This window comes from Rhopalosiphum maidis, chromosome 1 (genome assembly GCF_003676215.2).
Source record: "Rhopalosiphum maidis isolate BTI-1 chromosome 1, ASM367621v3, whole genome shotgun sequence".
NCBI lineage: Eukaryota > Metazoa > Arthropoda > Insecta > Hemiptera > Aphididae > Rhopalosiphum > Rhopalosiphum maidis.
Window position 1 is genome coordinate 38,375,719 of NC_040877.1, and position 27,421 is coordinate 38,403,139.

General features: G+C 27.1%; 1 protein-coding gene across 2 annotated transcripts in view; it reads left to right on the plus strand.

Moving 5' to 3' along the window:
* Positions 1-3,460: 3,460 nt before the first annotated feature.
* Positions 3,461-27,421, plus strand: part of LOC113548841 (cyclic nucleotide-gated cation channel alpha-3) — a 102,470-nt gene continuing 78,509 nt past the window's right edge. For both annotated transcript variants that reach the window (XM_026949925.1, XM_026949926.1), the window contains exon 1: positions 3,461-3,851. The gene's annotated coding sequence lies outside the window, so the exon portion shown is untranslated. The remainder of the gene's footprint in view (positions 3,852-27,421) is intronic.

Consider the following 27,421-nt stretch of genomic DNA (forward strand, 5'->3'; position numbering starts at 1 on the left):
TAGTAAAATAAATTATTATAATATCAATTATACAAATAAATCTTAAAATATACTTAGTAGTAAAGGCTATAACAGATCATCTTTAGAACTATTTTTCGTACCTATACAATGATTTATTATTGAATTCAAATTTTATACATGTACTCGTATTACAGTGACTTACTTACTCAATGACGAAGTAGACTATAACACTATGCAGAAAAGTGGTTAGAGGGGAAGAGGTCTTCCCCCCATATCAAATTTCAACAAAATCCATTGTTTTTTTTCTAAACCGAAGTTTTAAACCTTTAATAAAAGGTTTCGTAAAAGTTAGTTTTATAGCATAAATATCAAAAATTAATAGACTCACTCGCCTTGTATAGACATATTTTGTAGTCCTACTTTTGAAATATAAAGATTTTTAAGATCTTCTGTTGTCATAATATTGTATTATAAAAAAAAAACTATTCGAATGAATTTGAAACTTTTTTTCATTACTTACATTGTTATGCTTTATATTATACATTAACCGATTTAAAAATTAAACCGAATTAACCAACTATTGAATTTTAAAAACGTAAATATATTCTTGATATGAAAACGGTAAAATATATTGTAGTTATAAAAATGTTCAACTTAAATTTATACTTTAAAATATAATATTAGTTTTTGCCTCATAATTATTTCTACATTGTTACGATGAATAATTTATTTTAAAAGTTATAACGCACTTTTTTCATACGTGATGTATTATAAAATGTTAACGTATAATTAATTAATCATGTCATACTCTAGCCCAAACGAAACTTTTCACTTCGATCCAAATATTGAAGTTATGACATCTGGAGCTAAGATCAAGCGGTTATCAGCCTCAATAGTTTTAACCAAGTCAAATAACCCAACCAAATTCTCTGTGGTAAGTAATAGTTTTGCAGGTCCACTATTGAGACTTAGCGCTTCAATGTCCAATTTTGCTGTAACTACGCTTGAAGTCGAGGTCGAAAAGCCGTTTATAGCTTCAACGGAGCCAAATAGTTCGACCAATTAATTTCGACACAGCAGTAGATTATTAAATTATTTGAACCTAAGAACCAGTCCTGAAAACCCGTTAACTGTTGAACGTAAAGTCGATCACTACGGTTCCTGACGAAAAAATTTACGGCATGTCATTCTCGTACATTATAAAGTATTATATTATTTGTATACGTTTGTTATAAATTATAATAAATTTACTCATGTGAATTGTACAAATGATTAAAATAAAAACTAAATAGTCTGTTGTAAATCGTATTATTTTTGTGGTTTTATTTAATTGATTTTTTATTTTCTATACTCTTATAGAGTTGCATTAATAAACATTAAAATTCTGTAGTAAAATTAATTTAAGCCGTATAAAAACTGTATCATTGTATCCAATTTTAAAACATTCATTGCAATGACCTACTCAATCATGGGATACACTCTCAAAACCCAATTTTTTTAATCTTTGAAAGAATGTCAAATACTCTTTGCACAATACTATAATTTTAATGTGACCCAAACTAACCATCAACTTTCGCTTCGCATACATAAATCATAAAAATGAGTAATGACCATAACAGACCACAAGTCTTGTGCAGGCTACAATATTTCCAAACGTTTGTTTTTAGCCTAAAAGCGTTTTTTTCTATAGTTTTGAGATCCGATATTCAATAAATCATCGAATTTTATGGTAGATTAGATGTTGAGTAATCATCTATGTATACTGTATACATTAAAAATTAAAACACATATTACTATTAATCATTAATTAACTAATTGCGTGGAGAGGTTTCTCTTTAATAATATTTATAATAATTAAAACTACCCATATTATTATAATGTTACACGGTCTTAATTAAAATTCATTAGTTTAATGTATTTATTATTCATTTTAAAAACTTAATAACATTAGGCACGTAATTAATTTATGATTATCATATGTTTTAAAATATAAGTTATTGTAGTAATGTGAAAGCAAGATTAAGTATAATTCTTAATTTTCTAAAGCTTGATGATAAAACAAAAAATTATATGTAAAATAGCTAATAACAAATGTCTAAGAATATTATAAAAAAGAATTATTTCCTTATTCTCAAATATTTATAATCTTGTATTTTCATACAATAGTTGCATACTCATCCCCCTGTGGATATTCTGTGTACGGTTTCATGTTAGTATGAGTGAATGATGTAACTCCAAAGGGCTTTTAGCGAAAACAAGCTTTTCGAGAACTCTTTAGACAATATAATACCTACACATGGCAGTAAATTGATAGGTATTTTGAAAGACGTATGCGCTTAGTACTATATGTTTATTTTAAACTTCAAATATGTTTCCACTACATGGTCCAGGGCCAACTATAATGATTTTCAAAAATAAATAAATCTCTTTGTTAAAAGCGAAATTTTGTAAATTTTTTTTCCAATAATTATTTATATGACAAAATATTGTTATCTCATCAAAACTTTGAATTTGCAGTGAAAAATAACGTCATGTAAGTGGTGACCGCTTTTTTACAAGCAGTCATGTAAATGAGTTAAAATTTGTCCGTACTACAGTTCGAATCGCTTATTGTAGTTCGCTCTTAATCGCTTGCGGGAAAGTTCTCAACAGTTCGGAGTACGACGTTTTTTTTTTTTTTTTTTTAATATTAACTTTCGCTTTTGAGAAAGCCCCCGTGAGGAATAATCGTTTGTAAAAAAAAAAAAAAAAATAAATAAATAAACCCGGACTAACCATAAGCACATACGATATATTTCACCACAAGCGTAATCATTTTCGAAATGACCATGCGCTGAAACAATGAATTTGTCGTTACGCAGCTAATACCCATGTCCCATGTACAATAGATACGACTCGTCTTCATGTAATACGCATTATCACTGCGGTGGTGGTAACTGTTTTTGACCGGCGCCGGTGCACCGGCCGATACACATCAATTCGCATCTCCGCAACACGCCGCATTGTACCTTATCTATTAATAATTTTAGGCCGTCGGTTGGTCCGTCCGCGCGACAAACGGTATAAATCCCGACGCGAAATGCGAAACACGCGACCGTGTAACACGACCGTCATATTGCAACGCACGCGAGTTATATAGTATTAAAGCGCGCGTAGGGTTGTTATGACGGTGGCGGGACTGGAAAAAATGACGAAAAACAAAATTGGGTGAAAGGGATTGATGAGAAAAAATAAATAAATAAAAAAAAAAAAAAAAAAAAACGGTAAGAAAAATAAACTGGTAAAAAGAAACGAATCAGCGGGTTGGATTCCGGGACGAGAACTTAAGCGTAGTTGTACTATAGTGAATATAGTGTAGGCGTCGGTGACGGTGGCGGTGCGGCGGTGGCGAATCGCGTTGCGCGCGCACCACATTATCCTCCCCTCGGAGTAAAGGGACCACCAAATAACCACTGCCGCCGCCGCCGACTGTGACGCCGCCACCGCTCCCGGACCACCGGCGCCGCCGTAGTGTTCCCAGATCGTGTCCATTGTGATGTTGTGAACCGAACAGGGTTTTTAGCGGCTCGCATCGTAAAGAGCATAACATAAAAAATATATATGCATACTTGGTGTCGGGAAAAACGAGAACGGTAAAAAAACAACGATAATACGATACTTCATGCGTGCGTGTTAGATACGGCTACCCCGTCACGGTTGTGTCGGTGAAACAACATTTGCGATTGCGAACCGGGAAGACTTGAGAGGCAGAGCGAAAAAAAATTCGCAGTCTGTCGTCTCCGTCCGTCACGTGTAGTGTGTCGTGTGCGCGCGTGCAATTAAGTTTTTGTCGGCGGGCCGTGTAGATCGCCGGCACTGGAGACGGACGTTCGAGCGTATAAACTTCCGCGGTAAGTTCAACCAGTATTCCTCGGGTGACATAATAGCAAAAATCGTTACCGTGTTTCGTCTAACCCGAAAATGACACTCGTACGGCGGGACATACTCACAACTCGTATTCGAATAGCGATTTTAAATGTAACATAATACGATAGGTGATATATGTCTATTAATAGTTAATACTATTCACTATTCGGTGCTAAAAAAAAAAAAAATTTAATTGAAATAACCTCGACTAACAATTATTAAAATCTGCGTTCCGGTTGTAAGAATGATTAAGTCAAGCCATATCATAGTCTTGTAGGTGATTTTACTCCTCATATCCCCTAGACATAAAATAGATAATTTTGATAAAAAAAAAATGCCAATAACAATAAATTCAAATAAACAGGATATTATTCTGATAATTTATCACAGTCGACTTTGACCTAGTTACGCGATGAAGAATATCATAATTCAATTAAATGTATACTATTTCCAATTGTTTAAAAACTACAAATATGTAGTGAAACAAACACAAAAATGAAAACATAGTTTACGATAACAATAAACCTATATGTGAATTAATAAATTAAAAATAATCTTAGCGTGGTTATTATTATCATAATCAATTATTGTATAATATTAATGATCAATAATAGGTATTTTTAAATATCATTTTTAATACAACGTCACAGTGAGAGAGTTAAAAATATTTTGTCGGATTTCACGACATATCGTATAGCTGTTGCAATAAAAATTAAAAATTAGATGGACTCTGGAAAAATAATAATGTCTGTGCTCCGTCTACTTCCTCTTCACTGTTCGACAACAATTCAAGAAATGTATTTATTTATACATCATAATTACATAGTGACGTGGTTGTAGAAACCATCAAATTCGTAGACAATTCTGTATAACGCCAAAACCTTCAATCGACCACAACCGTCTAGTCGTTCGAAAGGCGCATCGATAACACCGATGACGTGATGCGACGCGCAGGCCAAAATGACTCACCGTCACGGAGACACACACGTGCGAAAAAAAAGATTTTAACGATGATAACAGTATGATTATTTTAACATGAGAAAATTCATGAGTTACCTCCACACATTTGCTTTGACTAATCTGGTGCAATACCGACTACGGGATGTAGTGAACAAATATATTATAGTTTATAACGCTCATAGAACCTGTTACCCTGTCACCAACAAACGGACAGGAAAACGTTACGAAAGTTTTTTTTTACGTATATACGAGTAGACACGTCTATTTTAAATCATGTTCACTGTATCAAAACTCTGAATATTATCCGCAGTAGTTGTTCTCTCTTATCGCAGGCGCTGATATTAGTAAGTCTTTAGCATAATGCTTCACGGATTTTACTTGTTTTCTTAAGGTTCTTGTCGATGTCATTGTCCGGTGTAATGTGACAACGATATCGGTACCTCTCGCACTACGTTTACCGCTTACTTGATCATCAACAGGTAGTGCACCGGATGTAATTATTATCGTTATAATATCGAAACTATTCATTATATTGTACTGTTAAAAATTTAAAATATACTATATACATATTAAATTCAAGATTATTAAGTATAAAATATTGATTCTTTTGAAAATGGTTTCTAATCAGTGCTCTTGAGTGCCCGGTAGTAATATAATCATTAATCGATTTATTAGTGAATATGGTTGTTATATCATAAACATATTAAAATTGGATGCCTAAAAATTGCTTTTTAATTACCAAATTGGTTCATTTGTAATTAATAGGTATTATACAAATTGGTTTTGATGAACTTATAATTTTCTATTGATTCGACAACAGTTTTACCGGTTAGTTCATTTGTACTATTGCTAAACAGGTAAACAGCCTTTTACCCAATATAAAGTAATTAGATATTGATAAAATAAATAATAATTAATGTAATATAATATATTTAAAAATACAGTTCATAAAAAAATCAAATCGAAATTTATTGGTAATCATTCAGTTTTTTTAGTTTTTTTTATTTACCAATTAACATTTTTTTCGTCTTTTTTCATGACTTAAAGTGTGCTCCTTTTTCTAGATATATTTTACATTGATCCTTTTGCAATTCATAAAAAAAAATATTTGGTCAGGTGGAATAAAATGCTGAATCAAGCTTTCCGTTAAACGATTCTCAAAAAATATAGTTCGTTCTGCAGTGTAAATGAAAATTCTTCCAATAATCGTATATTTTTGTTAAAAAAATCGCAGATCTTAATAATATTATTTTTTTGTACGTTTCCAATTATTGATTGTCACGTAACACAGTAATATGACCATTTACTGAACACGTCACACATAGGCTACTGATATATTATTTGATGCCATTTTGTATCCTCTACGCCATCATCGAAAAATATTCAATATTAGTCAGGCGCTACGTAAACTATTTTCGTAGAAAATAAATGTGGTCATGAAAGCCCACGATCATATTATGGTATATATATAATAGTAAAAGAGCGACCACCGACATCCACAAAAATAATTTTATGTTCTCAAACTGAGTAGAGGATGGTGCTCCATACATAAATTAATAAAGTATAATTTGTCATTTGTAGATCAATTAGTTGAATTTTCATAAGATTAATTTAAAATAAAAAATACAGGTTTGATAAGTTGAATTTTTAAATAAAATGTTCTTAAAGTATTATAATTTAGTTAAATATAAAGAATTTAAAAAAGTTAAACTTTTTAATTCTGATATTTAAAAGAAATGTTTTAATGCATGTTAAAATATTTTATAATTTCCCTAGTTATTATTTTCTATATCATATTATATGTTTATTGTTTAGTGAATATTTTAAATAATCCAAAACTATATACTTACATTGATCCATATTGTAGTTATATAAAGTATTTTTATATATGAATCAAATACAAAAAAATAAAAAATAAGATAAATACAAAAAAAAAATAAAAACAAATACACTAATTTTATATTTAATAAATTGATTCTTATTGGTAATATTTTATTTATTTTTTTTTTTTTGAGGATTACTTAATTGTTATTTTTTATTTTTTTATGAACAAAAATTAATACTAAAATTATGTTTTTAATTAATATACAACACATCCTCAAGTTAAACTTAATTTCTTCGATTTGATAAATTCACATACATGTTATTATATAGCTCAATACAAAAAAATACATGGAACTATAGAAAAAAAAATCATTGTTATACAATTTAGAACTTAATTAAATAGATTAATTAAACACTGCTAAACAAATAATATTCTTTAGAATTTGTAATAACTAATAATAATTTAAAAAATGTATTTTAAATTTTTAAAACATATGCCTATACTGAATAATAATTTTATCAAACAAAATGTATTATTTCGAAATCTATTTACTATTTTGAAAATATTTTTTTACGTGATTTCTTTTTAAAATAAAATAATATTTTTTGAGTTCTTTTACTTTTTTAAATATTCTGAAGTAAAGCAATTTTCGGAGTATTTCAGTACATAAAAATCGAAATTTGGACGAGTAGTTTTTAAATTATAAGTATTTACAGTTTAGGTGAGCAAAGTGCAGTGATTAGAGACACACCGCAAAATGCAAAATGTTGGTCTACTACTCCCCTCACCAAAGTTTTAAATACTTACAAGTCCTAAACCCGTCCTAGTTTCGATTCGTACACTGAAATACTCCAATAAATATCGAGTATCAGAATAAAATAAACAAAATATTTTCAAAAATATTAATTGAAATAATAAATGTTGTTTGATTCAATAATTACTCTGTATATATGCACACACATAGTTCATTTTTAACATTTATTTTATTTTGAATTCAAAAATTAAACTAAAAAGCAAATGTATACAAAAAAAATATCTAAAATTTTCTTTTTAAAGATGTTTTTTTATCATTTGAAAAATGTTTTAATAATTTTTTACGTCTTTATTATTAAGTATAATTGATTCTAATAGTATATTAATAATTAGTAGTATCTTATCGGTTGATTGAAATTGGAGAATAAATGTTTGATTTTTTTTTTTGCTGTTTCTCAGTTTTATTCTATAATATTCGTATTGTATCCACCCAGGAATATAATTTAAGTGTATATTAAAATAATTCTGGTATCCATTGGTATATTATATGTAGAATCAGTGGAGTACACAATATAAGGGTTTATGTGTAGGTATAATCCTCTTAGTTTTTTTCAACTATATAAATATAATATAATATGTCTGGGTGTGTATGTGTGTGTGTGTGTGTTTGTGTAATATTATTAAAATAATAAAATAAAATAATTTTATCCCCAATCATGTTAACCCCCGTTTTTTCCTTTAATAATGACTTTACTTATATTCTGGTGTTTAGATTTTTTAAATATACTCAGATAATATTGTTAACATATTTCTAAGTATACTAGATTTTCATCTTTTTTAATGTAGGTACCTATTATGGTAATAAAAACACCTTTTTCAAATGGGAACAAACCTTTTTACCTATAAAATATTAAACAGATGGTTTTCCTAAACAATTTGATGTATCTAAATCATAATTTTAACGATTTTATAGCTCCTGTTTATTATTAAAATGTATATATTATATAATAAGGATAATATATCATATAGTCTTAAAAAATAGTTCAGTGAGATACAAAATATATTATGTAATATTGGATCTTATATATTATTTATGATACTCAAATATATTTTACAAAATTAAATCTTGATAATTGTTCTTAAAATAGAAATTTGAATGAATTCATCATTAAATGAAAAATCGAGGCGAGCATGCTTGGTAAATCATACTGTATACATATTTTTTATTTAGTATTAACTTTGCTTATTCCATTAGAAATGTCTGACATGTTACTGTAAAGCATAAAAGATATGCTACTGTGTAAATACTTATAGGAGTGATAAAGAATTTCTATTTAGTTTTAACGTTATGACTTAGTTAAACTTTTTACCTAGATGGGTACTTCAGTAGGAATCTTAAATCTATATACAAATATATAAATACGTACTTCAAATACGCAATAGTTATTTGAGAAAATGGATGTTCACTTAAATGCAATAAATAATACTCCAATACTATTACGGTTTCTTTATATATAAACGTTTTGTCGTAAATAAATTAAAGAGAAAGTGTGATCCTGAATCATTAAAAAAAGTAGTTCTAATTATTGATTTTTACTATTAGTTTATTATAGAAAATGAAAAACAAAATACCCACCATAGGTATTTATTACTTGTAATAATTGTATTTTGAATACTGTTGTTTAGCAATAAAATACATGGACATAACTGTATGACTAACACCCATCGATAACATATTGAATGAAAGGTATTTTAGTAATAATTGTAATTAATGTATACACAAGTTGAAAATGTTTTGATCATAATTAACTACAGTCATTATGCTTGGATATTTTTTATTTTTTAACGAAAATTAAAATTCAAAAATTCCCTTGGGTAAATATTTTATAAATGAAAACGATTACACATATTTACGATACGTTGAAATGACCGTATAATGAAAATGAATTGCTAAAATAATATTATATACATAGTGAAACAATGAGCAATATCAATTTTGTAAATAATACCATCTATCGTATAACACGTCACGAACGGTCCTTGGTAATTTGCATTAATTAATCGACACTTCACATAATACTAGAATATACCCACACACGTCAAATAATATTTCATCGTTTACGAAAAGATAAATAAAATGTATAATAACGTTTTATATTGTATCGATAGGTGTTATTGTTTTTTTTATTTTTAACATCAACCAAAACGCTTAGTACACTGTCGTATCCTATAAATACATAATAAGTAATAATCTGTTTGTCATTCGTGTGTTGTAACTATTTATCATAAAAAAATAATATTCGATCACTCCTCGACATGGGGCGTAAACTCAGTGTTACTCAACGATTTCGTATTTAGTCAACAAAAGTCCGCTCCGTGAAACTTAATGAGCACTGCTCTGACTAATAGCCACAGTGTTCACGGTGTTATAGCAGTATTTTGAATAAATTACCATTGTCGTCCGAACCATCCACCGTCGTTAAATTATTACGGAACAGAACAGTACTTAGAGATTATGAGGGGAGGGTAAAAATTATACGTAGGGGAATTATTATTTGCGATATAAATGGACATAAGTACCTAAACACGACATGCATACGTTCTAAACCGTATCAAGATGGCAATATAATTGTTACTGCCATCGTAACACCGCGTCAGGTTACTATAGACTATAATATGTTCGGCATATGCGGCGTTAGTGCTGATGTGTTTTTTTTACGTCCGCAATACCCAATGTTCGGGTTTATTTATTATAGTATGTATATACAACGGTAGTACATTTAAAAATGAGTCACGTACTAAGATTGAAATTTATATTTGAAGACATGATAATATAATTAAATAAATATTTTCGTGTTTATACTTGGACACAATAATGTAAAATATCATCTTTTTCCATAAACGATTATTCTATTATTATATTCAAAACACAAACTATAAATGTAATACAATTAATGCTTTGTAAGGTATATATATCAGTATTTTTCGCTATATCATAATGATCGATCGACCGCAGTAATATTACAATATTACTATACAAACATGCTGGCGCATCTTAGTAAATAACGTGTTTGTGAAAACGGTGTTGTAGAATACGTTCGTCGCGCACTGTAATGGTAATATCTGTACGTTTCGATCGGATCAGTTCAACAGTTTTGGATATTTCGATTATGTTGAGAGGATTATTCTCAGAGTATATGGTGTATTATACGCACATATATGTATATAGTAATATTGAAAAAAATCATCGCCGACGTAACGTTTTTATTTTAGTCATAAATCGAGAACGACCATCGAGGTAAAAATATTACCATAATGCATAATTGCTTGTATACATACTGCACTCGTACATAATGGCTGAAATGTATCTTTTATTTTTTTCCTTTATGACCAAGCAATCAAATACGCGTATAGACAAATGCTTTGCATTTTCATCCAGATGCAAACGATCGACACGTTAAACGGTTCGATGGTCAAATGGGTTAGGAACAAAAACGTCCACAATGTGCATTACCGTGCACTCGTATTGTATATTATTTATGTATAAAATAAATAACATAATATAATAACAATCGCAAATAATATCATTACACAATCCAACGACTTTTGGTCTTTCTTCCGTCGATCTCTGACGATGACGGTTAGTTAAAAATTATTAAATATCGGTTAAATATCATCAATTTTACACGCGTAATAATAATATAATATCGTGCACATCTGACAACATTTTCGTCGTTGGCTATATTATAATATAATATTTACTATGTTTTTTACATTATTAATACACTCGCCTGCATCTAAAATGCCTATATGAAACGCCGTCCTATAAATCTAACTACTTCGTCCAGTTCGTCATATTGAAAACAATAAATATTCACGTGTTCCGTCAATGACGATGGAAACACTACGGTATTTAATATTATTTACATAATTCTTTATAATACTTAATACTTTTTATAATTCTCACAGACAATACATAATTAGCAGATTATTTATAAAAAAAATAAATTATTCACTACATTATTCCATACTATTTTAATATACAGGTACCCAATATTATAACACCATAGTACGATAAATAATGTATGCAAAATTTATATAAAACGTATCATTTCATATTTATAAAATATTAATTATAGTTATAACTTAATATTTTGTACATTAGAACATAATTCTATTAATTTCAAAATCAAAACTAACTCACGAATAGACATTTTATTTAAATGTTATCACCTTATTGTAATTATAAAATAATAATATATGAAGTTATAACCAAATACTTTTAAATAAATTATTATGTTTCAAAACAGAAATTTTAAAAATAGTCGAAAGCTATCATTGTACAAAAAAAGTTTTGTAATTTCAAGTTTCACAGCTGGTAGGATAATCAATAGTCAATGGTTAAATGGTTGGTGCAAACGTTTATTTAGGATGTGTTCCGTTCCAGAATTTGATCAGGTACCGTGTGCAAAAAATAAAATTCACCACGATAATATCTAACACAAACCCGTTAAGTACTCTCATAAGTTTTGTGATTTTATTTCCAATTTATTTATTTCAAAATGAACAGTAAAAATCAATATTTTTATTTTATCCAAAGTCAAATTATAAACTATTTACAGTTACAAAGTAGTTCTTTATTTACACATTTGATTTGTGATTGGTCATACAGAAATAATAGTGATACGTTACAAAATGTAATACGTGCTTAAAAATGTATAGGCAGATATAGAACATTATTTAAGTTTAATAAAACTAGATTTAATATAATATTTAATTTAACTAAAAATGCAAGAAAACTAATTTAAAACAATCTTTAATTTTGATCGGGAAAATTTTTGTTTTCATATACAAAGTTTATACTATAATATAGGTTATGTTCAATTTATATGCAGTGTTAAAATATAGTTGGTTTAAATAAAATTTTTTTTAAAAAAATATAATGTACACGTTTATAGATAGAAAAAATTATTTACTAATATGTCCTTGATTTAATTTGGTTAAAAAAGATAATGTCCTAATTTTTTATATGATTAACCATAAACATTATACACAATGTATTATATTTTTTGGTTTTGGAAAATTTAAAAGTCCATAACATCTAAAAATGAAAAAAATAATGATTAAAATGATTAAATGTTATACGAATATATAATAGTCTATTCTGGTCTAATACTATTTATCTAAAACTTTAATATTTAATGGTCAATTCTACGATTTAAGGTGATGTCAATGATAGTAGGCAGTAATGATAATAAACTAGTTTAAATGTTTGAGATTTTAACACACCATGCAATATTATAGTTTATCTTGAAGTTACTGAAATTATTATGAAATATACTCAAATTAGATTATTGATCTACAATAGTAAAATAAAAAATGAAAATAAAAAACGAGATTTAAGAATAAAAAGCTGCTTTTTAAATTTGAATTTCTAATCTTCTGTCTACAAGTCGAGATTGGACAACAAACAATAAAAAGTTAAAGTTAATAATAAAGTTATATTTATGTAAGTTAGTATCAAGTTCTTTTTTTCTAAGTAGGTAATTTCAAACTTGACAAGTTCAGTTTGTTTCCGCGGTATATAGTTACTAATTAGCTAATTAATTATTTAGTCACGTAAATGTAATTGTTTTCCTTATATAAATCCCATAGATTTAAAATATATTTTGTTTTGTATGAATTTTTATTTTTATCGCAACAAAACTAATAATCTGAAATAGCTATTTCGCATTATGCTATATATTATATTTTAAATACTAAATTGTATAAGTATTACGTATATCTAAATAATATTTTGGATTTCAATATCAAAATAACAGATATTAACACTACTGTATAAATAATTAAAAGTTTTACCAAAACATGCTAATAAATTAAAAATCTCTTCACATCATTAAGTAATTATTTAACGTTTAAAAGTTGGATATCATGATAGACTTATGACTTTTGACTGTTCTAAATTTTATAAAGTTTCTACTTTTAAATAAGTAAAATTTTCAAGTCACTATATAAGTGTGTAATTAGAATCACTTCCAATGTAAATATGTATTTATTTAAAAAAAATTATTTAGAACAAATTTAAATGTTTTATCACTAAAATAACTTTTTTGACCGATCGAAACTTCCAAAGTTTATTTTGAATATAATACCGAACTTTACCTAATACATGATAACCCCGGTTTTAATCGTCAGAAATAGAGCAACAAAATTACCACTTGATAAAAATAACAGAAATGGAACCGTTTGAAATAACACTCAATCATTTTAAATATTCTATTAAATAAAATAAAAATAATATTATTTAACTAAGACATTCAGTTATTTTTTTAATCTCTTCTTTTCAGTTGAATTCAACTTACTGCAGGTATATTAACTTAACAAATATTTAAACAAGTTAGTTTTTTTTTCTTGAATCAATAATAAGTCAATCTATACATATCGTACATATGATTATATTTCTTATTCCAAAACTCTCTTTGTTCATCAGGATTTTGATTATTTCACTTTAATGTTTCCAAATTAATAATTATTCATGACTTTATACTAGTTTATATTCAGTATTAAGATTCTATCACGCAATTTTGCTTTAGAATTATTTTGAGTAATGTATATACACTTTAAAAGTACAAATTTAAATTTATAAAAACTAAACATACAATTACAAATTAAATCATCATTAAACATATTATTATAACAGTCTTTATAATTTTTTTGTAGTTATATAATTTGAAATAATAATAGACCGTGTTCAATACATATTTATTAACATTTAACAAATTACTATAGAATAATTTTTATAAAAAAAATTGGGATGTGAAATTATTTTTAAAATTTAAAGTAACGCTAATTATTTATATGTGTGTATTTTTATTTTTATCTTACAAGTTACAATAATATCTCAGAGAAAATGTTGGATATTTTTTGGAAAATGTACGGTACAAGTTTCCATACACCACAAATTGAATCTGACAACCTCTCTCTCGTATAAAATACAAAAAGAAAAGCGGTTGTGCATTCGAATTTAGTAAGTTATTGCTTGACTCTCGTGAGTTAGAAGCCAGATATCTGACATAATGGTTCTTTGCGATCTAATAAATGGTTTTATTGATCGTGTGAAATTGTTTTGTACGGTGTAGGGTTTCTGATTAACATTTCCACAATATACACCATTAAATAATGTACTATTTGTCGTCATGAAAACAAAATACATTAAAATATAAGCAGCAAAAATTGTTCCTGTATATTTTTAATATTTATTTTATAAACTCATAACGCAATAAAATATAATTTAAAAATAAGATGATTACTACGGTTACTTAAAAGATTATAAATAATTAAAGATTGAATGTCTACACTGTGGTTTTGCACGCCATCACTTTATACGGTATATAAAAATTAAGAAAAACAAACATTCAAGATAGCCCGAAGTTTTTACGAAAATTGACCTTCGAGATTTCATGTTTTAAAGATTTAAAGTATAAAATATTTCTAACACGAAAACGCCTATTATAATAATAACGATTATATTCTTCAAAACTTTTTTAGTCATGCTTAATCTATATATTATTATACTTTCACATAATGTACATTGAAATGTATATAGTCTCAAAACGTTTCTGACGGTTGCCGGATCATCAATCAAACAAAACTTATGCATTAATTCACAACCACATGCACAAATATATACACCTGTCTAATCTATACGTGAAATACTGCAGGTCGCGCGTACTACGTTACACGTTAAACGAACGCATCACCCGACAACGCCGTTAAAACTGTATGTAGAGCGTTGAAAACAAAACACTAAAAAAAAAAAAATAAAACAGACATCTATTTTTCTTCTAAATGTGACATACTATATTGTATTCGTAAAATATTACACACTTTATATTATGTGCCTAATAATATAATATAATGTATACATTTTTTACGGGCCTATGGCCGTGGACACTGACCGTCGCGTTCGAGCCAGACTCGAGTATTCACTCGGTGTCACGGCCAGTGAGTGTATAACGTCCATGTAACCCTTTTTATCGTCATTTGGGAAATTAGGCCGGCGGGATTATGCGTGTGGTGACGAAGGGAGGAAATTGATGCCGTATGAAAAAAAAATAAGCACGATTTATGCGCATACAAATAATATTATGATAAACCTACGCGGCGGCGATGGCGGTAACCAGAGGGTGGAAAATCCAACAGTAGAAAGCAATACGTACATTTAAAAATAAATAAATATAACACACCGCCTAGTTAAAATTTAACCGCATCCCATATAATTCAAAATAATAACTGACTTTAGTTAAAACGTTTCGTGATGTTTTAAGTCGAAACCTATTATCGAAATATGGGGGACGGAAATAAAATTGATCTTAAAAATCAAAAATGTATATTATAATTTATAAGGCACACCAATTAACCACAGTATTCGATTGCCAAGTGCGATAATAACCTGTAACATTTTTTAAAACCCATTTTTTTTTTTTTTTAATTACTTACGTGCCAAATTATTATTGTATCGTTTTATAAATGCAATTTAAGTCGATTGAATCAATGATACCATTCAATACAATAATATTATAACACATTTTTTTTATTTTATAAATATTATTCAAATATATAATATTTTATCAAAAACAATGTATTTAAAAGTATGAAAAAAATATGAAACTGAAAATTTATTTTAAACTAAAATAAATGCGTAATAATTGATTTTTAGTTTTTTTTTTTTTAAGAGTATTATGTGGGTATAAAATATGTATATAATAATTCAATTAATTTTAATTAATTAGAGTTATATTAATTATAAAGAATGAATACGAAAAATATCCAATTCACTAAAACGAATAAAATAATTCCATCACGCAACATCATTATATTGTTATTATTGAATTAAACATTATATATTTCTACATCGTTGTCTGACAAATGGGTATTGTGTGGATACGTCACCAGAATAGTATTGTGTACAATGACCGAATGGTTTGAAAAATATTTTAGCAAAATTCAATTTTCAATGTTTATATTTGTTAACCAGGAAATTTTTCAAAAAGATTCACCGATTTTTCTATACTTGAATCTAAACATACATTACAAAATAAGAGATGGATTTCTGACCAACAATAATAATTGTATTTGATTTATTTTCACGTTTGATTTGAAGGAACTGGAAATGCAATTTTACTAATAAACTTGTACATTAATGATTGAATAAAAAGTTATATGGTAGAAAAATTGCAAAATAATGTCTATAAATAAAACTGTTTGTACACTGAATTAATTTTTAAGGAGTGGACTTAAATTATATTTTATCATTTCTCATATACCTATATGTAACAACACACATAATATTATTCAAGATCCCGTGAATTATATTACACCCTTTAAGAACTCTTAAAAAAAGTTAAATATTATAAATCGAATTTAATGCTGATTGATAACATATGCAATATCTAATAAAAGGTAAAAGATACTGCAACTTGCATTTCACGTATTTTATCAATTATGAATAGTCATTTCTGATGCATAAACTTTGATTTTTCAAAGAGAACAAGAAACTATGTGAAACAAAAATTTATCCAAAATTAACTAGGTGTGTTATAAATTTAAATTTAAAAGTTAAAAAAGACAAAAGGCAGAATAACAATAAAATAATAATAATAATAAAAAAAAAATAATAAAAATGGTTTTCTCATTTAAATTTTCATAGAGAACATATTCAAATATTCTTTTTTTTACCTTTTACTCATTGTTTCGCTAAATAAAAAAATATTCAAAATCGAATTTCAAACTAACATTAATTATTATTTTTGAATACAATACCTATTTGTCTTATTTGTAAATTAAGTTAGGTGAGATATTTACATAAACGTATACACATAATGTAACGTTGGTTATATTCTTACACGATACCTGACACGACAGACGAACATGATTTCTATATCCATATACGCCACAAAACGATCGGTCGATTTCAAGTTTATCATAATAGTATAATGGGTATGAAATCTATCGTTCGATGCACTAATACCGATCTCGAACGTGATGGTCCTATCCGGACTAATGTATACACATATAAATTATAATTTGATTTCCGTCGGTGCACAGAGTGATCTCAAGCGAACATCCATCCGCATGCATAATGTAATCGTCGTTCGACCGCCCGTACGATCTCGATATTTATCGACGACATGCATTAACTCGGACTTAATTAAAAATAAAAAGATAGAAATTGACGACACCGTGTGCTCAGTTTTTAGCAAATAAGTGTCGGACGGCGATGGAAACGTGGTTAAGAAATTTACATCGTAAACACGACGAGCATGGGTTTTGTGCGAACAAAACTGTACACGACTACACACAAACACGCACAAAACGCGTGCGAATCGTATTTGTTTTTAGATGCGAATTTTCCGTCAAACTATTTACACAGGTTCAAAAAGAAAAACAAATTAAACCACTTCTTACACCACGAGCGCCGTCGTTCCGAGAGTAGGCAATCCATTATGGATGTGATATATATATGTGTGTATGTGTGTGTGTGTGTGTGTGTGTGTGTTTGGTTAGCACACGTTTTTCAGTGAAAAAACTTTAAGGTAAGGTCAGAATATCAATGGCGTACACATGAAATTACCTTTGCTGCAAGTGTGATTAAATACGTTGCATGCGTGTATCTCTTTCTCTATCAGGTAAACTTCGCTGTATTATTATTATTATTATTATTATTATTATTATCATTATCAGCGCGGTGTTTTTATTTTATATGTCTTTTACTTGGTACGTTTTTCATATTATTATTATTTTTATTGTTTTCCTTTTTTTCGGTCTGTAACGTCGCATATTTTCGTTCCGTTTAAGTATTTTCTCTTACGTTACAACGGTGTTGCAGCTCTAACGAGGACGTGATGACACAATATAAATAATGTTTTGTTAAATTTTTTTTTTTTTTTAATGACTGATGAAACAAAAATCACTACTAATAACTTTTTTAAGTTACATTATATTAATTATTTGTATTTCCATCATCTTGAACCACTAAAACACTAAGACCCGAATCTTCTTTAAAAACACGTTAGTGTAATGACTTCCTTACATGAACTTAATCAAAAAATCTAAAAAATTAACATAATATGAAAATGAAAACATTTTATTAAAAATGATCTTCGTACTGACTTTTTACATTTTATATTTCAAAGTTTTGATAGCGCTCTCAAAATCGTCTCATCCGATTTCACTTAAATATCTATTACATACAGAAAAAAAGGCAAAAAAGATAAAACAATAATGTTTATTCTATTTAAATACAAATTAAATTAAATACATTTGTACATAAGAATTATCTTTCTATCGCTAAAAAAAGGTATTTGCTTTCAAATTTAAACCCCATTTATAATAAAGTCGAGTCGTTGATACTAAATTTTCGTTTCATTTTATTTTCTTAATATAACTTTTATTTGTTGGATTTTAACATGAAACAAATTGTAAGACTTATAATTTTTAAGGAATATTGTTCGTCAAAATTTAAAATATATTTTTTAATCGTCGAGTGTGCCTACTGTAAGTTGTATTTTTTCCACACCTCGTTATTTTGTAATTATTTCGTCTCATACTCATACATCATGTATCTATATGCCTATTATAGTAATACATATAATTTAAATACTTAACAATATACACACGAACCATATCGAACCATACCTATTACATTGCTATACTTGTATTTTATTATTTCTCCCTATTGCATAAGTCTACTGCTACAGTAAGTATCCAGTAGAGTCTATATTAATAATATTTTCATCGAGACTATTAAGTATTATTAGTATTAAATTAGAAACGATAGAAAATATAATAGTGACGTATCAATAGTATATTAATTGAACCAATATACAATGTTTTCAATTTCTAAGTAACAATAATTTGGTCGTTCAAAACGAACGCGCATGCACTGTCCGTTATGATGGTGTACGTCTCACTCCGCCAATCTTACTTATTGTGTACACACGGAAATAATCATATTATTAGAAGCATAGAGAAAAGCCGTGTCATTGCTGTGTAAATCATCTGTTGGCTTTTTAAGTCAATGAATAACGCAATTTCGCACTGAGTTCTCAAGTTTTGCTCACTTGAGTTATAATAATGTATAACCTCCCTTAAACGTATTACCTACGTCATTTTATCCCAGTAAATGAGCAGACGTAACATTTCACCGTAAGTGATATTACTTTTAATGACCGTGAGCATAACTTTTAATCCTAAGATTATATAATCTTGCAAAATATCTTCTTTGGTTAATTTATAAAATTAAATTAATTGTATAAGTAGTACATATTTGTATGTTCACAGTACTTTTCGACAGGGAGATTTTTTTTAAGTTTAAGTTGGAATGTCCTGGTCAAAGCCATTTTTTCCGTGTAACGTAAAATAACAGTGATTTAAAAATATTATAATGTATGTTTACAGCACACCTTTTAGCAAGGTGATTTTTGAAGTTTAAAAGGGAATATCCCGCTGAAAGCTATTTATTAAATAAAAAAAAAAATTATTAAAAACTGTAAATTTAATATATTTTTTTTTATTTTATTACACCTGTATTCTTTTATAACTCGAAACAATTATTTAAAAAAAAAAGTAATAATTTGAAAAAGACTTGTATAGGGATGTTTTTTTTAGAACAATTATGTTTTTTTTGTTACACGGAAAAATAAATGGTGTTGAACGAGATATTCCTGCTTAAACTCTTAAACTTTAACAATTTCACTGCTGGAAAGTACTGTAAACATACAAATATATACTTATTGTATACCACATGAATGCGGAATAAACACAAAAAAAAAAAAATCAATGCAGTCAAAAAATAAAAATGATTGTTATTGCATGACTCAGACATAATTTTGACGTCACATTTCTTTATAGTCAATATTAAGACTTAATGATGTTTCTATTATAATAAAAATTGAACAGTAATATTTTATAATATTTTCAAACATTTACTTTCACAATGTACTACATTGGTTTTATTAAATTATATAAAAGTACACATAGATTATATTATATAGTATTAAATATTATCTATTTAAATAGTTAATACCAAATATTATTTTATGTATTTTTTTACTTTTAATAAAAATTATCTTTAAAAGTAAGTAATTATTCGATTCATATTACTTTAAAAACTTATGCAATATGAAATGATTTGATAAAAGCTTTACATTCTAACGATAATAATTTAATATAAAAATAAATATATAGTTCAAAGTATTATAATTTGAGTAATTAGGTTATAGTCGAGAGATTATGACGATTTTTTACATAATACGAATAAATAATTAGTACACTATTGTACTTTATCTACAATTCAAAATGTAATTAAAATCGTTTAATGCTATGTTTGATACAATTATAACGATCATTTGTAGTATTTATTAAAAACTGTTCGACGGTAGAAAACAAAATATTATAGTATTAATCGCATTGTAAATCAAGTAAATGTAATATAACAAATCGCATTGTTTATTTTTATCGATTCGAACATGTTAATTATAACAATGATTTCTATTGTGAACGTTCTACGCATATGCTATGTATTATTCATATCCTCCGACCTCGGTGTATTGTTAATAGGTTCGTATTTATTGAAATCGGAAGTCCGTTTTATGGGATAGAAATTTTCAGGTAGGTTATTTTCCTATTATTCAGGAAACGGCTTGGCTACATGCCGGAGTTTAGGTTATATATGCATATATATATATATATATATATATATACGCATATTAAAATCAATTTGGTATCCATTTGTTCGCTGTGCAAAAGTGTTGAACAAACAAGCACGACAGTGTTCATCTGATACGGAATATTGGAAAGTTTTTGATACATTTTTATCGCGAGAATAAAAATATTAAGTGTTGTTAAACTGCCTATGCAGGACGCCGTGTAAACTCAATTTTATTTTATGTATGAAACACACATAAAAAAAAAAAAAAACATAATATAAATACTACAGCCTAGATACTGGAAACGCATTATTCTAGTTCGTGGTACAAACGTCGATTTTAAGGATAGAAAAGTTTTCATTTGAAGTATACAATGTGTTTACATAAAACCATTGACACAGAAGTAAGCGTTTTATTAATAATACGAAATACAAATAATTATAAAATAAAATAAACGTTAAAAAATGATTACATATCTATTGTTTATTTGGTGTAGAATAAAGCCTTATCCAAAGGTAATACACGATTGTTTCTTCTTTCATAGGAAAGTTTTCACAGGAATATCCATTATGATATTAACATCATTGTACCCACAATCGATTTACATACTAATATAATCATAATACGTCCTAGAAATTAATCAATAATAACATATTAAAAAACTAATCGTTTGTAATAAATGTCTTGCGCAAAAATTAAATAATCAACAATATCGTTATATAATAGAGGTTTATATGGCTAATTTGTTTTTAAATTATAACTATGTAACTCGTACTTGAGATTTTTTTTAATATTTATAGACTCTATAACAATGAATAAATGTTAAAAACATGAAATCGTTATCATAAAATACTATCGTTGGTGTTAGCATAAAGAGCGTGATGTTAAGAAAAATAATATCTAAATAAATAGTAATAAATATGTAGGTTACAATTTCATTCCCTCGTTGTTTATTAATCTTAATATAAATATGATCATAATCGCAATGATTTTAAAGTATTTTTTACTTTTTTTTTTTTTTTATGATACCCATACACTTTATTTAGGATAAGAAATGATTTCGGTGATCGCTCTGTGCTCAAGGGCACACCACTTGGCAGACGTAATGATGGTATAATCGGTGGTAGTGATAAACGGGCGTTCCCTGACCGACCGCCTCCGACCAAAATATGTCACCATGCAGTGCGGCTCTTATCCTGAATAGAGTATAATTGATGGATTGGTTTTATAGTGTATATACATAATAATTATTGTTAGTATATATTTAATCATGAGCTGTGTAGACAGTGTTTAAAAATCTAATCATATTTCTTATTTTAAATAAATACAAATGAAACATCGAGAACACCATTGCACATAGAAAAACAATCTTGAAATAGAAAATCATAGGAAAACACATTGTGTTTTTAATATTAATATTGATTTAAAACACAAGAAAACCAGCGTTTGATAAATCAACAAATATGATTTAATCAATGTATGTAGATTTTATAAATAATGTATTATTAATATTATCTCTGTGCGTTGTATATATTCTTGTAAATTATGTTTAAGCTCTTAAGTACCTAAGTATTAAATTATTTAAATATTATTTATTGCATAAAATATGACATAAAACGTTTGGAAAAATATGTCTTGTAATGTACATCAAATCCACAAATATTAAAACTGAAATATTTATGATTACTTTAGCTTCGTAGAATGAATTAAAAATTTTAAATATTCCGTTATTAGTATATAAAATCACAATAGACAGCTATAAACAGGAAAACACTAATAATTATAACCCAGTACGAAATACAAGTATCGTACATAAACAATGAACACATCTACTCGGTAACATAAGCCAATTATTAAGTATGTGGATAAATATCGATTTATATTCAATATCAACGATAGTTTATTTCACCGTTAACCACCATGACAGCATAACTAAATAATATTATCGACTCTGCCACAGGTGTTCCTGACCAATGCAGCTGAGCCACATCAGTATATGTTAAACATAAAGTATAGGTATTATGTACCTTGCCTATACACTATAAAATGTATCCCAATAATATTTCAATCTAAGTTTTCTACCGGTCTTAGTAAAATATGGCGTAATGTTAATAGATTTGTATTGACATCAAAAGTAAAATTAACTGTGTGTATTGTTGTATGCGCTTAAATCATATTATAATCTATAGGTTACAGTACATTATTTTGTAATGCGATAAGAATTATTTTAATGTTATATATAAATATTTGAGTTTCTTTTTGGAGTCTTAACCGATACTAATGTACATTATTGCTAATTGTTAGTATAAAAACAATAACCCGTATACGAAACACTTTCGTAATTGGATTTAAGTCTCGTTACATACGCACACGTATAAGTATAAAAGTAATGATTCATACGAAATTAAATAAAAATCGTACGTGATTTTTGAGCATCAGAGAGGAGTAAAACGCAGAATTGGATTTTTGGGCTAAAACGTGAGTTTTTTTTAACACTTATCGTCATTAATATTTTAATGGACAATAAAATACTGTACGCGGGGGTATTGCGCGTAGTTAATGTGAAAAATCAATTTGGTGTTTTATTTTTTTGTTTTTTTCCGTTGTTCTTGTTGTTTTAACCGCCGCCGCCGCTGCTACTGACCTTTTCTCTAACGACTTTGATTTATCGGATTATCTTTTGTCTGGAGCGAAAAACGACACTCTCGTTCCGTCTAGGTATATGAGTTTTGTACCGATACGCGATACCAGATATCTACTCGTGATCGTATAATAGTACTTTCTGCGCCGTTTTCTAAGGTACATTATTTTCGACGTTTTCCTCTCAATCCTTGCCGTAAACGTGAACAAGTATATTTTATATCTATATTAAAAAAAAACCCTGGGTTGGTTATGGAGAAGGATGTACTTACACTCGAAAATATATTGCCCACTTGCGTGTGTAGGCGAGTGTGTCATTTCGTTTAAATATTTATTATAATATTATATTTTACTTCTTATTCGTTTGTATATTCACGTATACGATGTAATATCATATAATATATTATACATACTAATATTATTCATGTATGTGCATATGTGCGCAAGTGCGTATGTGTATTCATCAATCATTTTCATAACGATGATCGAAAATATAATATTACTTCGAAAACTGACAGTTTAACGAGGACAAATCCATAACTCGTGATCAATAAACGTTCGTGAAATCTTTGCCAATATTGCGACGGAGTTTCGTTTTATGTAATATAGTTGTAAGTGATAAATATAAATTTCAATACGGTAATGAATATCATCATGTCTCGTTTGGTTGATAAAAAAATATTAATAATTGTTCATAGTTTTCAATCTTATTTTAAAAATTGAGTTTTATAGGTTTTACTAAGAAACACTTCATCTATGAACATAAATCAACACATTATACATGATTGAATACCTCAAGTGCATAAATTTCATATTTTTAAAATATACTCACACGAAAACTCGATAAAAAGTTCATTTAAGTAATATCTAAGAAGGCTTAGATGGCTTAATTTATTTGAATTATTGTAATAGCCCTGCAAAACTTTGAATGGATATTAATTATGTGAGTCAATAAATATTATTAAAGAGAAAAACAAAAAGTATACATCTAAATTAAATATAAATTTAGTTCATAATAAATATTGATGTATAGTTGAAAAAGTTTGAAATAACATATTTTTTTATACACAGTTACTAAAACAAATCGATTTTTAGGCATATTATGGATAATAATAATACAGTTTAAAATATATATTACTTAGTACGTACATTAAATAATGATCATACTGCAGTATGAATAAAACCGTTGACGTTTATTAAAATCTTTCCAAACGTTAAAATCAAAATTTGCATTTTCATTTTTGTTTAAAACTATCAAACAAATACGCCAAAAGAGTATAGCAACTTTTGCGATAATTCGTCTAATACCCTTATATGTGTGTAATCAGTCTAACCTGGCGAATGAGTCACGCAATGACAATGACATGTGTTATCTCTTTTCATATATACCTACGTTCCATTGTTTCTTTAAATAGTATTATACACTGTTTGTATTATTATTATGTAAATTATTTTACTAACTAAGAAATGGCTTGATTTTTGAACTACTGATCAGCATAATGAGTAATAATAATATACAAGAATCTGTATAAATACAAGAAATTAAATTATACATAACATAAAGTTTTGTTTAGTAAAATGATGATTTACTATTCTATAATTTTTCTATATATATATATATAGAATATTATTATAATTTATAATACACAATAACTAAATGTTGTGATTGATATTAAGTATAAAATGAAAATCAGATAATATATGTATTAAAATTATTTTAAATTTATATTTCAAGCTTTTTTGCGATTTTCATTTCATTACATTTAATTTGATATTATATCCTCATAAAACATTTTAAAAGCTTATAGGTATTATTATATGGCAATTAATATTTGACAATAATTAAATATTAATAAATCGTCAAATTAAACCTTAATTTGACGATTTAAAACACCATTTTTTTAGTGTATTAATTATGTTATATAATTACTCAAAAATTATATAATTTTTTCTTTAACCTTAAAGTATCTGTAGAACTATAATGAATTTTGTGTGTTATTTTCTTAATCAATTGTAGAAATCGCTATAAAATAACATAAGAAATATTAACTATTAACTCTACTCAAAATATATAACTATATACCTAATTAAATAGTTTTTATGATTAGTTAAAACTTATATTTGGCTAACTAAAATAATTTTATAATATTTAATTCGAATATTTAAAATGCCTATAAATAGCTTGACATTTTCATAAATATTTTAAAAGTTTTATAGTGTATACGAAATTCTAAATTAATTAATAGTGCAATATTTCTGTGGTTAGTAGTTTTTTAGTTACAACAAAATAATAAAAACCATTTTAGAAGAAATCATTATTTTCTATAAATAAATATCCAATGTCGTTAAAATATTCAAATTCAATACATCCATTATAATGGGTAACCAACTATATGAAAATGTACATTTGACACCTACTATACAGAAAAGCGACTTCCCTAGTTTGTTTTTATTTTTTTTCCCCTAATGGTTTTAACAAGTACTGTTATTTTTATTATTTTTGACCTCCATAGTACCAATTAAGTACAATACGATACCAGAAAACACCCTTAAAGTTGAAGAATTTAGACATTTTACTTTTCCGATAGACTAAAACTGATGCATAAAAACATTAAAATCACAAACACACACATACATCATTATAAAATTAATATGTTCATTACTCCATTCACAATACAAAATATGTATTTTATTAAATAATATACAATGTGCATTAATTATAGTCATTAAAAAGTTATAATAAGTAAAAATATTGAGAAAATAAAGGAAACTATGAATAAACCAAATTTAAATGAAAATTAATTTACTATTAATCATATTTATGTATTCATTACAGGTAGTTGATCTTTGTAAATATTAGAGTTTTTCATATGTACCGAGTATAATATAATTATATAATTATTACAAGGTTTGGATTATTTTATTAATTTTTATTAAAAATCACTTAAAGCGACATGCTAATTAAACAAACATAAATCGAATTTCGTATCTGATATTTTAATGAACACTTGTCTGTCCTATATACCCTTCTCATATCATAACACGTTGATAATTTTCCATTTTTCTTGTTATACAATACGTCCTGGATTTTACATGAAGTGGAATAATTTTTTTTTGTTCCGGCCAACTTGACAGGTATTGTTGTCATATTTACACTTTACAGCCGTCATAGCCTCCGGATGGCCGAACAAAACATTTAATATATAGATATATATATTTATAAGAAATATGAATATATACACTCACTATGGGAGTTTTTCGTATACATACCTACAACTGTCCTCCATCTCAGCTCCTTCTTCTTTTTTTTTTTTTTGCAATCTCGCCATTGTGGTTTTTGCCAGTCATTACTCTCTTGTACATTGAATTTACAATTGTTTTTAATCAGAAAACATTTTGTTTTCTCGATTAGTATTATGAAAACCTTCAACATCATATTGATTCAATATTTTTCAAAACAAGAAATAACAAAACAAAAATCTGCCAGTTCTACAATTTTAATGTTAACTTAAAATTTAACATTCGTGTTTTTTTTTTTTTTTTTTTTACTTCAAAGTAGTTAGTGTAATATTTGTATATGTATGGTTTTTAAAAGGCTGTCATCAAATCCAAAAAACGATTAAAAGTTCAACTGGATTATTCAAGTACTTGATAAAGATTTAGTTAT